This window comes from Mustela lutreola, chromosome 16 (genome assembly GCF_030435805.1).
Source record: "Mustela lutreola isolate mMusLut2 chromosome 16, mMusLut2.pri, whole genome shotgun sequence".
NCBI classification, from domain to species: domain Eukaryota; kingdom Metazoa; phylum Chordata; class Mammalia; order Carnivora; family Mustelidae; genus Mustela; species Mustela lutreola.
In genome coordinates, this window is record NC_081305.1 from 25,668,362 (window position 1) to 25,682,825 (window position 14,464).

Consider the following 14,464-nt stretch of genomic DNA (forward strand, 5'->3'; position numbering starts at 1 on the left):
AGCCACCCAGGTGCCCCCCAGCATTGAGATGTTTGACCCATTTGTTCTATAGGTAACATACAGCCTTCATTTGCTCACTGCTTTTTACCTGGTTTGTCTTTGCTCCTCCAAAGAGCGACTACAAATGACTGTAAAAGGCGGGGACCTTTTTTTTCCCCTTAGATTCCTAAAACTCTATGCTGTATTTGGCAGAGATTAAATGTTTGATAGACTTACACCTTAATGAGGGAAATATGGAGTGCTGAAGAGGAGTTTGGAGGACTATCCTCGACTTACGGCTCTTCTCCCATCTCCCATTCAGGATATGATGTGAGTTTAGGTCTCTAAGTTCCCTAAGATGATAGTAGAGATGAATGTTAGGTTAAAAATGTTAAGTCGAGGGACGCCTGGGTGGCTCAGTTGGTTGGACGTCTGCCTTCGGCTCAGGTCATGATCCTGGAGTCCTGGGATCAAGTCCCGCATCGGGCTCCCAGCTCCCTGGGGAGTCTGCTTCTCCCTCTGACCTTCTCCTCGCTCATGCTCTCTCTCACTGTCTCTCTCTCAAAAAAAAAAAATAAATAAAATCTTAAAAATGTTAAGTCGAGGGAAGGGAGCAAAAAAAAAAGAAAAAAAATGTTACGTTTAAGTTGGGGCTGAGATAGTTCCCTGAGAAGTCTTAATAATAAATGAACTAACTGCCAAAGGAGGGGTCCAGATGGGCAAAGGATGAAGAGTTTGGGCTCATGGTTCAGCTTCCAGGCAATCACTTCAAACAGCACGTCTCTAATCAGGGACGACACAGAAAATTAGAGCAGAGCCACAGATTCTGTCCAGCTCAGAATTCTTTCGGTGTCCTAAGTTGTATTCATCTGCCTAGAGCCCAGGCAGGCTTCTTAGACTTGCCCCAATTTGTTTGCAAGCATCCATTTAGATAATTCTAAAGAATCTGTGAACCAGAGGAATTGATATGTGGCCTTTCCTTTTACTTCCTAGCTTCTTCCTTGTTTTCTCATGAAAAGAGACGGGGGGATAAATAAAACTTAAATTAAATCAGAAACTCTATATAGTCCTGGGACAAATTTCCTGTTAAGGAGAGAATCTAATGATTTAAATGTAAACTCAACTGGAAAACACCAAACACACAGCAGTATTTTCAAAACCTGTACCACTTGGGTGTCTGGGTGGCTCAGTGGGTTAAGCTGCTGTTTTCGGCTCAGGTCATGATCTCAGGGTCCTGGGATCGAGTGCCACATTGGGCTCTCTGCTCAGCAGGGACCCTGCTTCCCTCTCTCTCTCTCTGACTGCCTCTCTGTCTACTTGTGATCTGTCAAATAAATAAATAAATAAATAATCTTAAAACAAAAAACAAAAAACAAAAAACCCTGTATCACTAACTCATAACACCTTGTCAGATGGCAGGTTGCCTTTTTTTTTTTGGTTTGGAGAATATCTGGTTGCTAATGGGCCATTGAATGCTACGGCTAGGAGGCAACCTGGGCAGGGGTTTTTCTGAACTACAGCTGAGAGTATGGTGCCTGAGCCTGTGAGCCCTAAAGCCTGACGGTTTGGGTCCCAACTTTAGTTCTGCCATTGACTAGGTATTTGACTTCAAGTAAGGGACTCAACCTATCTAAGCCTCCGTTTTATGATCTGTAAAATGGGGTAAATAACTCAGTCCCTACCTCACAGGGTCCTTATGTGTGGATGGGACAAAGCATGTAAAATTATACTGTTAGAACATATGGGGGGTGCCTGGGTGGCTCAGTGGGTTAAAGCGTCTGCCTTTGGCTCAGGTCATGATATCAGGGTCCTGGGATCGAGCCCCGCATCAGGCTCTCTGCTCAGCAGGGAGTCTGCTTCCTCCTCTCTCTCTCTCTCTCTGACTGCCTCTCTGCCTACTTGTGATCTCTGTCAAATAAATGAATAAATAAATAATATTAAAAAAAAACATATGGGTTAATTGAAGAAATCTACACATGCATAAGAATTCCAGCACCCCACAGCAAGTCTTTGGCTTCCTAGGAGTCAACAGCTCACAACAACTCACGAGAGCCATGTAATGCTTGTCCAATACCCTCAGAGCAGAGAAGAAGAGGGAAAAAATGGTCCAGGGAGGGGAAGTGACCTTCCCAACGTTACACAGAAAGTTAGGGGGACAGCCTGGTTTAGGACTCGGGTTTCAGAATTTCTCCATGAGCTTTTTGCAGTGTGCCTCCCTGGACATCCTCCCCTCAGGACAGAGCCACCAAAGTAATACCAAAGCCTGTGTACCTGGGGAGTTACAGCTTTGTTGCTAGGCAGTGGTGGTGGGCTGGAAGGAGATCAGAATTTAGGGTTAGGGTGTCAGGGAGTTGCTTCGGATAAGACGGAGAATCATAAGGTAGTCAAAACTATTGTGAATTGAATTTACTGAATCGCCTGATAAATGGGACTGAAAAACAGGAGCATGAAATAATAAAGCTTATATTTCTGCTTACCCTTCTTCCAAGCACCTCAAAATTTTTTTTTTTTAAATTTTTTTTTTTTTTTTTTTTTTTTTTTAATTTATCAGAGAGAGAGAGGGGGAGAGAGTGAGCACAGGCAGACAGAATGGCAGGCAGAGGCAGAGGGAGAAGCAGGCTCCCTGCTGAACAAGGAGCCCGATGTGGGACTCGATCCCAGGACGCTGGGATCATGACCTGAGCCGAAGGCAGCTGCTTAACCAACTGAGCCACCCAGGCGTCCCAAGCACCTCAAAATTAATAGAGTTCACAAAGATCTTAAAGTCTCAAAGTCCTTTGTCTTCTGGGTAAATTTACCTCCACCACCTGCAACCCAATTCAATAAGGTGTCATAAGGGTTTTGTTTCCTAACAGGTAGGTTTCCTCCTCCAGGCTATTTTAGGAAACAATTTAAAGAGTTTGTAAAGTTCTTCCAGAGCCCGGGATGCACAATTAATTGGAGGGTGAAGGACTGAAAGAAGGCTGTGGAAGGAGGCCAGGTGAGTAATTAACAGCTGGCTGAAATATCCTGTTTCTAAATACGTTTGAACCCCTGGATACATAATTGCTGAGTTACATAAGGTGATTCAATCCTTTGTGAAGGTCTCTAGTAAAATAGTTTGTCTGGGCGTGATTTCCTACTATGTCTTTCAGTAAAATGAAAAAGGTACACCAGATGATCTCCATCACCTCTTACAGTTTGTGAACATTCTACTAGTCTCCTTGCTTTCTAGTAGGGACAGAAGCCACCCAGAATTCTTGACAACACACAGTTGAAGGACTTTGATCTTCTGTTGCATGAATCCTGCAGGTACCTGGCTAAGTCCTCATGACAGGTTAAATTCTAGGAGTGTTATTCATGTAATTTCAAGGGAGGGACTGGTAGTGGGTTTAAGAATGTCTTGGGACAGCCCCAGTATAAAGTAGCAAACCATTTTCCTAGCAAAAACAGGCCAAAGTGGGGAAAGGCAACTCAGTTTTATTTCAACTTATTTTAGGAGCTCTCGGTTTGAGGGCTGAACTAGTTGTAGAATTATCAAGTTGACCTTAAATAGTTGACCTTTGTGGGTCTCACTTTGTCTTTTTTTTTTTTTTAAAGAAAAATAATAAATTACACAAACAAAACACGAATACATCCTCTTTGTAAACAGTTCAAACAGTGTGGTAATATATAGAATAAAAAACAAAAGTTCCCTTTACCCTTCCCCATTCCACTGCCCTCCCCAGGGATAACCAGATAACCACTGGTGTCAGTTTAATTGGGATGTGTATCTTCCCAAGCCTTTCTTCTTCTTTTTTTAAGATTTTATTTTTAAGTCATCTCTATATCTAATGCGGGGCTCAAACTCACAACTCCAAGATCAACAGTCCTATGCTCTACTGATGGAACCAGCCAGGTGCTCCTTTCTAATTTTTTTTTAAGCATTCAGTAATATGTAAATAGGGACAAAGTTATTTTTTCCTACTCAAATGGTAACGTACTGATTATGCTATTTTTTTTCTATTGTGCACCTTTTTTTTCACTTAGCAATAAATCTTGGAATCATGCCATATCAGTACATATAAATTTGCCTCATTTAAAAAAATTTTTTTATTTATTTATTTGACAGAGAGAGAGAGATCACAAGTAGGCAGGGAGGGAGGCAGAGAGAGAAGGGGAAGCAGGCTCCCCGCTGAGCAGAGAGCCCTGTGCAGGGCTTGATCCCAGGACCCTGGGATCATGACCTGAGCTGAATGCAGAGGCTTAACCCACTGAGCCACCCAGGCACCCCTATTTGCCTCATTCTTTTAAAAAACTTTATAGTATTCCATTATATGAATGTAGCATGCATTGATTTAAACGGTTCCCTATTGTTTCCAATTTTGGGAGGCCCCCTACATGATGTGTCAGTGAATTTCTAAACATTCCTATCTGTACAAATTTGCAATATTCACCTGGGGAATAAGTCCTAGACATGGAATTACTGGTCATTCAGTTTTGAGAAACTTGGCCCAAATGCTGCTATCCACAGAGGTTTTGGCAATTTTATATGGCAACATGGAATACAAAGGTGTATTCTTTAGCCTTGGTCAGTTTAAGGGGTCTTTCACTATTAACATTATAAAGTAAGTCTTCTTCTCTGTTTCCTCATATTTCAACATTCGTTTGTGTGTCTACCACACGGTAGGTGCTGTGTTAGGTGTTGAGAATATAGCTATAAATTAGACCAAAGCAACCCTTGCCCTTGCTGTATGTGGCGTCTCTGGGTCTCATACAGTTGCTTGAAAACAGAAGACACTGAGTAAATGTTTGCTGAAAGAGCTGGCCTCCAACCGAGGAAAGGCAGATGTCAAAAAGTATTTTGGACATTATGCGAAGTGAAATAAGCCGGTTACAAAAAGACAAATACGGCACGATTCCACCTATATGAGGTATCTGAAGTAGTCAAACTCTTAGAAATAGAAAGTAGAATGGCACTTGTCAGGGATTGGATGGAGGGAATTCGTAGTTGTTCAATGGGTATAAGAGTTTCTGTTTTACAAAATGAAAAAGTTCTAGAGATCAGTTGTCCAATACGCATATAGTTAATCTTACTGTACAGTACATTTAATATAGTTAAGGTAAATTTTATGGTAAGTGTTTGGCCACCATTTAAAAAAAGAAGTATTTTTAGACACAAGAGGTAGTGAGACAGATGGCTGGGAAACAAGCTGAGTCTAGCCTAGGATGGGGTGATGAGGAGGGTAGGTTTTCTCCAAAACATAGAAAAAACCCAACCAGTCCACACTTCGTTCCCGGTTCTCCCACCTTTGTCTGGAAACAGGTGACCCTAAAATCTTACATTCTGCTCTTGATAAATCGTAGCAAAGTTATGTTTCTATGCTTTTTCTTCTGAGAGCCTCTCTGATAACCTGATAAGTATCCGTTCTGATACCGCTTACAGGGCGTAAGCCAAAAGAGAATCTTAGCTTCCTATCTTTCTGTAAGCGGTCGCTTCTTCAATAGGCAGAACTGGATAAGGAGAAAGTTCTGATCAAGTGAGGCAAACTGGGACCAAGTAGGAGACTACATTCCCCAGCATGCGCTGCTCTCTTAGGACGCAATGACGGAAGAAGACGCGATACTTTAGCGCCAGGAATGGGGCGCGGAATGAGGGACAACTACACATCCCAGAACGCAAAGCGCCCCCACTCTAGTTACAGTCCGGCTTGCTTTTGGGTAACTGGCGTTCGCGGCTAAAGGGACGCGGGGGCGAAAATGCAGCCCCGCTGTGTACGGGACTTGACACTGCCAAAGAGCAAGGAGAGGCGGGGAAAGTGCCTCAAGCCCACTCAAAGTAGCTCCCGCGCACGTTGGCGAGGGTTTATGGGCCCCCTCCCTTATTTATTGTTTCTCAGAGGCAATGCCAGGCCCCTATTGGTCGAAGACCTCGAGGGCAGGTGGGAAGTCTGTGAAGCCCCAAATCGAAATTATCTGCGTCTCCCCATTGGTCTTCCTGTCGAGCGCAGGCGCGAGGGCTCCGTCTTCAATCCCCAGGGACGGGTGAGCGGCAATTGGCCAAAGCCCGCGAAGTAGGAGTCCGGATTGGTAGTTGCTAGCAGGAGCCTGGTTTCTTCCTTGACTTCTGCGAGTGAAAGTGTGTGATTGGTTTAAATCCGCGGGCACCTGGCGGTGATTGGGCGGGAGTCACGGGCTGGGTACGATCATTGGCTGATGCTCGGGCCATCCCTCCTCGGGCGGGCAGCGAATGATGAAATGGGAACGGGGAGGGGAAAGGCCGCGACGTGAGCGCGCGACCTCCGGCGCCATTTTGTAGAGAAACAAGCGGAGTTAACCGAAGAGGGGGTCGAGGAGAGCCGGAGTCGGGGACTCAGGAGTTTCCTGTGTCCAGCGCTGCCGGAACCGCCTGAGGTGAGGTGGGCCAGGGTCGGTGGCTGGGGCCGGCTGGTGGTGTCAGCTGCGGAACGCGAGCGCCGGTGGACGAAGGAACGGGGGTGGTCCAGGGGCCATTGGGAGCGTTCCCCGGAGCTCCGGGGAGTGAGGGGCAGTCGGGACGGGGAAGTGGCGAGGCGGGAGAGGGCGGACTCTTCCCACGGCTCGCGGAGTCTTTGGGCTCTGAAGAGCAGAGGCCGGGACGAAGGCTTCACGGAGCTGAGGGCAGAGCGCGGGGTGGTCCCCCCGGCCCGGGCCTGGAGGCTCTGAGGGCGGCGGTGGCGGCAGTTCGGGCGGCTGGGCCTCGCTTCGCGCGGGCTGCACCCTCCTCAGAGCCCACGAGCTCTTCAACTGCCCCTTTCTCTCTGGGCTTCCGGATGGGTGCAGTTGGCTTCGGCCCCCGAGGCCTAGTTCCAGAGGCGAGGGTCGGTGTTTGGAGTAGTTGCAGGCTCCTGGTTCTTTCTGGTCGACCTGGAGCTGGCAGTCCCCCTCCCTCTGCCCCCAGCACGTTGTCAAACCCCCGGTGTTTCGAGTATCCGCCGGTGGGAGGGGCGGGCGGGAGCCAGTACTTCCTCATTACTTCTTGCCACAGGTTTTGTTCCACTCGCGCGCCGGGGCGCTCAGACTTTTCTCCGAAGTCGGCCCTCACTCACTTGGGCCGGTGTCTGAGATGTAGTGGCGGTTTTGCTCTCCCACGGGAAGTGTTCCCTTAGAGAGCCGAACGTTTGTAGGCCTCGACGCTGGGGAAGGATTTCCTTCCTTCCTACAGGTCGTGTAGGGAGGTTGCTTAAGGCCAAACGAAACACTCTTATTCCATACCAGTCCCTCTTGCAGAATTCACCCAACTAGCCTCACACAGATGACTACCCCCGTTAGGAGCACGATTTGCAGTTAAAAATAAAAAAAAAGATGCCTGATAACCTGTGAGTTTGGAAATGCTGTGTTTAAAATAAACTTTGAGAAGTAAACTTTTACCCTGAAGCCACGCAATCAAACGCCACATTTCTTAGGACTCTAATAAAAAGTCTGCGTTCTTCCTGTAAGCTGAGTAATGATACTTAATTTTTCTCCTTATTTCTTTATAATTCTATTGCCTTGGGAGATTTATTTTAACAGCGAATAATTTGAGTAAATACACTTGAGTATTTTGCCGGGGGGGGGGGCGGGGAATTCTGGCCATTGCTTTCATGACAATCCGTTTGATAGGAATACGTAGGAACCCCCCCCCCCCCCAAAAAAAAAAAAGGGAGGACAGGTCAAAAATTAGAAAGCAGGGCAAACACATGAACAAACCGGTTTATGTTGAGGTATTTGGGTATAATATGTTAGTAATCTGTGGCTCAGGTTGACATTCTCACCCTTCTAAAGCTGGGCAGAATAGTATTTTAGCTATTAATAAGATATATGGTAACAGTTTAAATTGTCTTGTTTTAGGACACTGCAGATTGTTACCTTGTCTAAGGAGAAAATGAGCTGATGATACATAAAGTTTTAGGCTTCTAGTTGTACTTTGAAATGGTAGCATGTTGATAAAACCTGTTGAGTTGAGAGGGTTGGTCCCTTTTCAACAAGTGTGGGTCCCAAGTCCTTCATTGGAAAATTAACTCTAGAATCAAGGCACAAAGACTTGACCATTAATAACTGAAAACATTTCCCTTTCTTGCCTAAGATTGTATGTAACCTTAGAAGGCAGGGTTTTGTGGCATGTGGTGGAACTGAACTGAAATGCACTTGGTTTCTAAACACTCAGATGGATTAGTTTTTGGCTTAGGTTTTGTTCTTTTTTCTTTTTCTTTCCTTTTTTAAATCTCTCTCTCTCTCTAGTCTCTGAGTTTCTGCTGGGCTTGTTTAAATCCCGGTCTCTTCAACATGGAATCTTGTCAGGCTAAGTACTGTGACATTCTTCTAACTTGGGGTTATGTCATTTAAAAACAAACTACTGTGTGAAGGCAGGAGAGGAAATGCTCGCTATCTCTTCAAGACATTTCTTGAAGACTAATCGCATATTACTCTTGCATGTTGCTTTTTCTAAGCATGTTTTTGGTTAGATTCTGATAAGCAGTCATGAAAAGCTTTCTTTTTAACCAGCCTAAGGTGATGAACTTGAATTTTTATTTCATTCTACGAGGTAGCAAATCTTTTTGGCATTCAGTGCCATGGTAGGGAATTTATCCATAGTAATTCTAATTGAATGCTCACATGTTCTTTAAGATACTAATTTTTGGTAAGATGTTGTTTATACTTCTGGAATGACCGAAAATAATAGCCTGCCATTTTGAAATGATGTGTTTTATGAACTTAGTATCCTTTATTAAAGTACAAAACTAACTTTCAAGTCATTTAAAAATATTAGCTGAGGCACTTCTTAAATGGCTCTGTGACCAAACTGAACTTCCTGCTGGGACCTTTCAAAATGGCATCCCACTGAGTCTTATTTTAAGACCTTATATATAGAAAAATCCTACAGTTTCTTTTCTGTTTGCTCACAATTTTAAGAGGCGTGTTTCAAAGCTAAAATGGGCTCAAAACCTTTATGCAATAGTTTAATGTACTTTTCACTCTTACATTTGTAAGAATGTAGTAAAGCAAATAAATTGTTTATTGAAAAGCCCGTTTAAGGGACCCCTGGGTGGCTCAGTGGGTCAGTGTCTGCCTTCCATTCAGGTCATCAAGTCCCATATCAGGCTCCTTGCTCAGTGGGGACCCTGCTTTTCCCTCTGCCCACCATTCTTCCTGCTTGTGTGCTCTCCCTTTTTCTCCCTTTCCCCCTCTGACAAATAAATAAAATCCGGGGGTGGGGGGAAGCACCTTTAAGAACTCAGTAATTAGAGGTGTAGACTTAATCTGAAACCCTGTGTTGAGATTTGAAGGAAATGCAGCGTCTTTGGAAGTGTAGATTTAAGAAATGCATTTCTGTGTTTAATGTTGGAAAGCTCAGCATAAATCTCCAGGATAAAATGTTTCAGTTAATTTTGTTAACAGTTGTTAGGAGGAAATTCATAAAATGTTGACTGAGATGTTAAACTGTCTGCAGGAGAAGTGTGTGTGTGTGTGTGTGTGTGTGTGTGTGTTGTGCTAATTATATAAAATATAAAAGGGAGTGAAGGCATATTTTGAAAACCTCATCTTACTGTTCTTAATCCTCATCAAGAGCTCAGCATTTTCCATTTCAGATAGTTTTAAAGTTTGTCACCTTGGATTTATAACTCAGTTTTGAAATGCAATGTTAGTTTTAAATTTTTAGACTAATCATAAGAACAGTTAACCCTTCGTTTCAGACCCTTTCTTTCCTTTATCTATCCTCAACTTGGGCTTGAACTCATGATGCCAAGATCAAGAGCCCTGTGCTCTATTTACTGAGCCAACCTGCCCACCCCCCCAGCTTGCCTTTTTTTGCAATAGCTATATTTCTTTTCTTGCTTTTTTTCTTTTGAAAGAGCTTATTTATTTTAGAGAGAGTGCATGAGTGAGCAGGGGGAGGGGGCACAGAGAGGGAGAGAATCCCAAGCAGACTTGGGGTTTAATCCCAGACCCAGAGGTGGTGACCTGTCCTGAACTGAAATCAAGAGTTGGCACTCAACTGACTGAGCCACCCAGTCAGCACCCCTTTGCAGTAGCTTACTAATCTTCAGTATCTTTCCCTCATGATTTGTTTGTTTTTAAAATTACATACATAATATGTAAATGCATTCCAAATGTAAATAATTCCAGGAATATAGTTAACTCTTTACTGCCGAATTGCCTCCTAAATCACTGGTTTGAAAACAGTGATCCTCTGCTCAGAAGTCCTTCACATCCCATGCTGGGTGCTGTGTAAGTGTTGATCCCTCCCTACCTGTGGCATCATTTTAGTCTTTTTTTTTTTTTTTTTTTTTAAAGATTTTATTTATTTATTTGAGGGAAAATGAGTGAGAGAGAGCATGAGAGAGGAGAAGGTCAGAGGGAGAAGCAGACTCCCCAAGGAGCTGGGAGCCTGATGCGGGATTTGATCCTGGAAGTCCAGGATCATGACCTGAGCCGAAGGCAGTTGCTCAACCAACTGAGCCACCCAGGCGCCCATCATATTACTGTCTTACGCTATAGTCACAAGACTGTTTGTAGTTCCTAATACATCTTTGCCTCTTCTATATGTAATGTCATTGTGTCTACCAAAACATCTGTCATTCAAACTTGTATGTGTCTATATACATCTCTGCCCTGATTTTCCTATACCTCTTGGGCAGTTTCACTTACCTATAGCATATACTGTTTTGCCTTATAAGTTTTCTGCCTCATAGTGGGTAATCCCCCCACCCCCCCCAAACATGTTACTGCCCTGAATTGTAATTGAGTGATGCTTCATTTTTACACTTGGGTAGATTTATAGTGTTTTTCTTGGGACTGTATACTTCTAATTCTGTTGATATCTTTTAGATGGTTAAACTTTAAAAGCTAGCCATATAGAATTATGGTATCATCCTTTAGGAAAGTGAAGCCAAGGAAGGTAAGGTGACTTTCTTAGTTTAAGGTCAGGCAGACCAGGTTTTCCTGCTCTACCCTAATGCTCATTCCGCTTGAGTTCAGTACAAGGGAAAGAATGATGTATGAATTCATCAAAAAAGAGCATAGGGTCACCTGGGTGGCAAGGTCGGTTAAGTGTCCAGTTCTTTCTTTCTTTTTTTTAATCCACTGAGCCACCCAGGTGCCCCCTTCTTTTTTTTTTTTAAAGATTTATTTGAGAGAACTTGTCAGAGCAAGGGAAGGGGAAGCTGACTTTGCTAAGTGCACAGCTCAGTGAGGGGCTTGATCTCATGACCCTGAGATCATGACCTGAGCTGAAATCAAGAGTTGGATGTTAAACCAACTGAGCCACCCAGGTGCTCCAGGCGGCTGACTCTTGACCTCAGCTCAGGTCTTGATCTCAGGGTTGTGAATTCAAGCTCTCCTTTATGCTTTTTTTAAAATTTTATTTTATTTTTTTTTAGTCTTCGTGGTTAACCATTTGTTTTTTGAGAGTATCATTGTATAATTAAAATCTCTGGAGTCTTTAGCACATCATGACTATCTCTATTAATAATAATTCTACAGAATTAAACTGTTTCTTAGGTAATTACCTAGGGAGATTTTTTTTTTTCTTTGCTCCTAATCTGTGTTTCCCCCCATTTTATTGACATAATTGACTCACAGCACTGTATAAGTTTCATATGCATAGTGTAACAGCTTGACCTAGATATATTGTGAGATACTGCCAATATTTATTTGGATGAGATTTTCTTTTTTTTGGAAGAGATTTTCTTAGTTGTGACCAAAGCAAATACAGATTTTTTTTTTCCTCAGCAGTTTTTTTGTAGTACAAGACAAAAGATTTGAATGTTTCTTCTTTTCAGTGTGAAAATGTAAAACTCATAACTGACACAAAGATGGTCTTTCCTGTTACAGTTACTGTGAGTGGTCATATTTAACTCAGTGTAAATTAACTTGCACTTCCTTTAAGATCTCCAAAGTATAGGGAGGGATTTAGGTTTTAATGAATAAGTTTTTTCTTGGTATAGTTGCATATGTATATAATATATATATACTTAATATGTATATATTTAACCTATCTATATTCTTTTTTTTTTTTAAAGATTTTATTTATTTATTTGTCAGAGATAGAGGGAGAGAGAGCGAGTGAGCACAGGCAGACAGAGAGGCAGGCAGAGGGAGAAGCAGGCTCCCCACCCGAGCAAGGAGCCCGATGTGGGACTCGATCCCAGGACCCTAGGATCATGACCTGAGCCGAAGGCAGCTGCTCAACCAACTGAGCCACCCAGGCGTCCCTAACCTATCTATATTCTTAAGATTTATTTATTTGAGAGAGTGAGAGTATGTGTAAGTGTGTAAGGAGGGGGACAGAGGGAGAGAAACAATTCCACATGGACTCCTGAGCAGAGAGCCTAGCTCCAGCCCAATCCACCCATGAGAACACAACCTGAGCCAAAACAAGCAGTTGGATACCCAACCAACTGAGCTACCCAGGCACCTTGGTGTAGTGATATTTTAAAAGTAGCTCAAAGTCGGGGCACCTGGTGGCTCAGTGGGTTGAGCCTCTGCCTTCGGCTCAGGTCATGATCTCAGGGTTCTGGGATGGAGCCTTGCATCGGGCTCTCTGCTCAGCAGGGAGCCTGCCCCCCCCCCCCCCGCCTGCCTTTCTGCCTACTTGTGATCTCTGCCAAATAAATGAATAAAATCTTAAAAAGATAGCTCAAAGAAGGGTACTTTTAGTAGTCAAGTATATTGACTTATGTAGCTTTATAATTTTGTAATTACTATTACAAAATATTACTATAATTTTGTAATTACAGATGCTTCTGAATATTCAGTTGATTCCACAGCAGGAACTTGATTGTTTCCTAATTTTGTAGTAGACATACTTCTTGGTTCACTTTCTCAGTTTTTAAAAAATAGGGGTTTATTGGGGTTTTCGATAGGCTCAGTCTGTAGAGCATGGGTCTCTAGGTCTCTGGGTCATGAGTTCAAGCCCCACGCTGGCTATAGAGCTTACTTAAAAAAACAAATGAAAAAGATAGGGATTTATTTGCTAACTATGTCATACTGTGCTGGTGTATGGATTGGATCAAGTCTTGTAAAATTCTGGAAAGTATAAAAGACTATTAAATGTTCTTTAAGGGTTACTATTAAGATTCTATTGAGTCTGGTAAAACTGCTTATTCAAAGTAGCATGGTTAGGAAGCAGTTCAGCTCTTGCTCCATTTGTTATTCCCTCATTTCAAACCTGTTTACTACTTGTTGACCATTATACCTTTGAATATTTCCTTAACTCTTGTCAGGTGGGTTCCCAAAAAAATGTTTTATACTAGGCTTTTCTAAGCTCAGTAATACATAATTCTGGGATGTTCATGATTGGATTATTCCCACTTGTTTGTGTTCTTTAGTTTGGGTAATAGTTACCATGTGTATACCCACAGTTATGGCATGAATATATTTTTCTTTTTAAAAAGATTTTATTTATTTATTTGGCAGACAGAGATCACAAGTAGGCAGAGAGGCAGGCAGAGAGAGCAGAAAGCAAGCAAGCTCCCTGCAGAGCGGAGAGCCTGATGTGGGACTCGATCCCAGGACCCTGGGATCATGACCTGAGCTGAAGGCAGAGGCTTTAACCCACTGAGCCACCCACGCACCCCATGGCATGAATATCTCAAGACTATTTCCCTTCCCTTGGGTGACTGGCTGGTTCAGTTGGTAGAGTCTGTGGTTCTTGATCTTGGGGTCATGAGTTTGAGCCCCACATTGGGTGTAGAGATTACTTAAAAATACATACATTAAAAAAGGAAACAAATAGTGTTTAAAAAAAAAAGGGAGACACCTTGCTGGCTTAGTTGGTAGAGGTTTCAAATTTTCTTAAAAAAATTTTTTTTTTTATTTGAGAGAGATGGAGCAGGAGCTAGAAGGAGAGGGAGAAGCAGACTCCCGCTGAGGAGAGAGCAAAGCCAGATGCAGGGCTCTATCCTGGGACCATGACCCAAGCATAAGGCAGATGATTAGCCGACTGAGCCACCCAGGCACCCCGACCTTGCAAATCTTGATCTTGGGGTTGTAGATTTGAGCCCCATGTTGGGTATAGAGATTGGTTAAAAATAAAGTCTTGGGGGGACACTTGAGTGGCTTGGTTGGTTGGGCATCTGTCTTGGTCATGACCAATCCCCACGTTGGGCTCCCTGCATAGTGGGAGGCCTCCTTTTCCCTCTTCCATTCCCCCTGCTTGTGTTCCCTCTTTCAGTCTCTCTCTGTCGAATAAATAAATAAAATCTTTAAAAAAAAAATATGGGGAGCTTGGGTGGTTAAGTCAGTTAAGTGACTTGATGATTTCACGTCAGGTTTGTGAGATCAAGCCCTGCATCCAGGCTCTGAGCTTTGATGGAGTCTGCTTAAGATTCCCTCTCTCCCTTCCCCCACACCTCTGCCTCTCTCTCTAAATAAATAATAATGAAAATAAAATCTTAAATACTCCTCTTCCCTTTTCAAACAGGCAAACATGCCAGAGATTGTAGGCATTGAGGTTATCTGTTCAAATGTAAAATGTAGAAATTATATGAAAATATTTAGTCATGCC

The 14,464-nt window shown here is 43.1% G+C and overlaps 1 protein-coding gene across 7 annotated transcripts in view; it reads left to right on the forward strand.

Moving 5' to 3' along the window:
• The first annotated feature begins 6,194 nt into the window (after positions 1–6,194).
• CNOT1 (CCR4-NOT transcription complex subunit 1) overlaps positions 6,195–14,464 on the forward strand; it is a 111,790-nt gene continuing 103,520 nt past the window's right edge. For all 7 annotated transcript variants that reach the window (XM_059152689.1, XM_059152694.1, XM_059152692.1 and 4 more), the window contains exon 1: positions 6,195–6,351. The gene's annotated coding sequence lies outside the window, so the exon portion shown is untranslated. The remainder of the gene's footprint in view (positions 6,352–14,464) is intronic.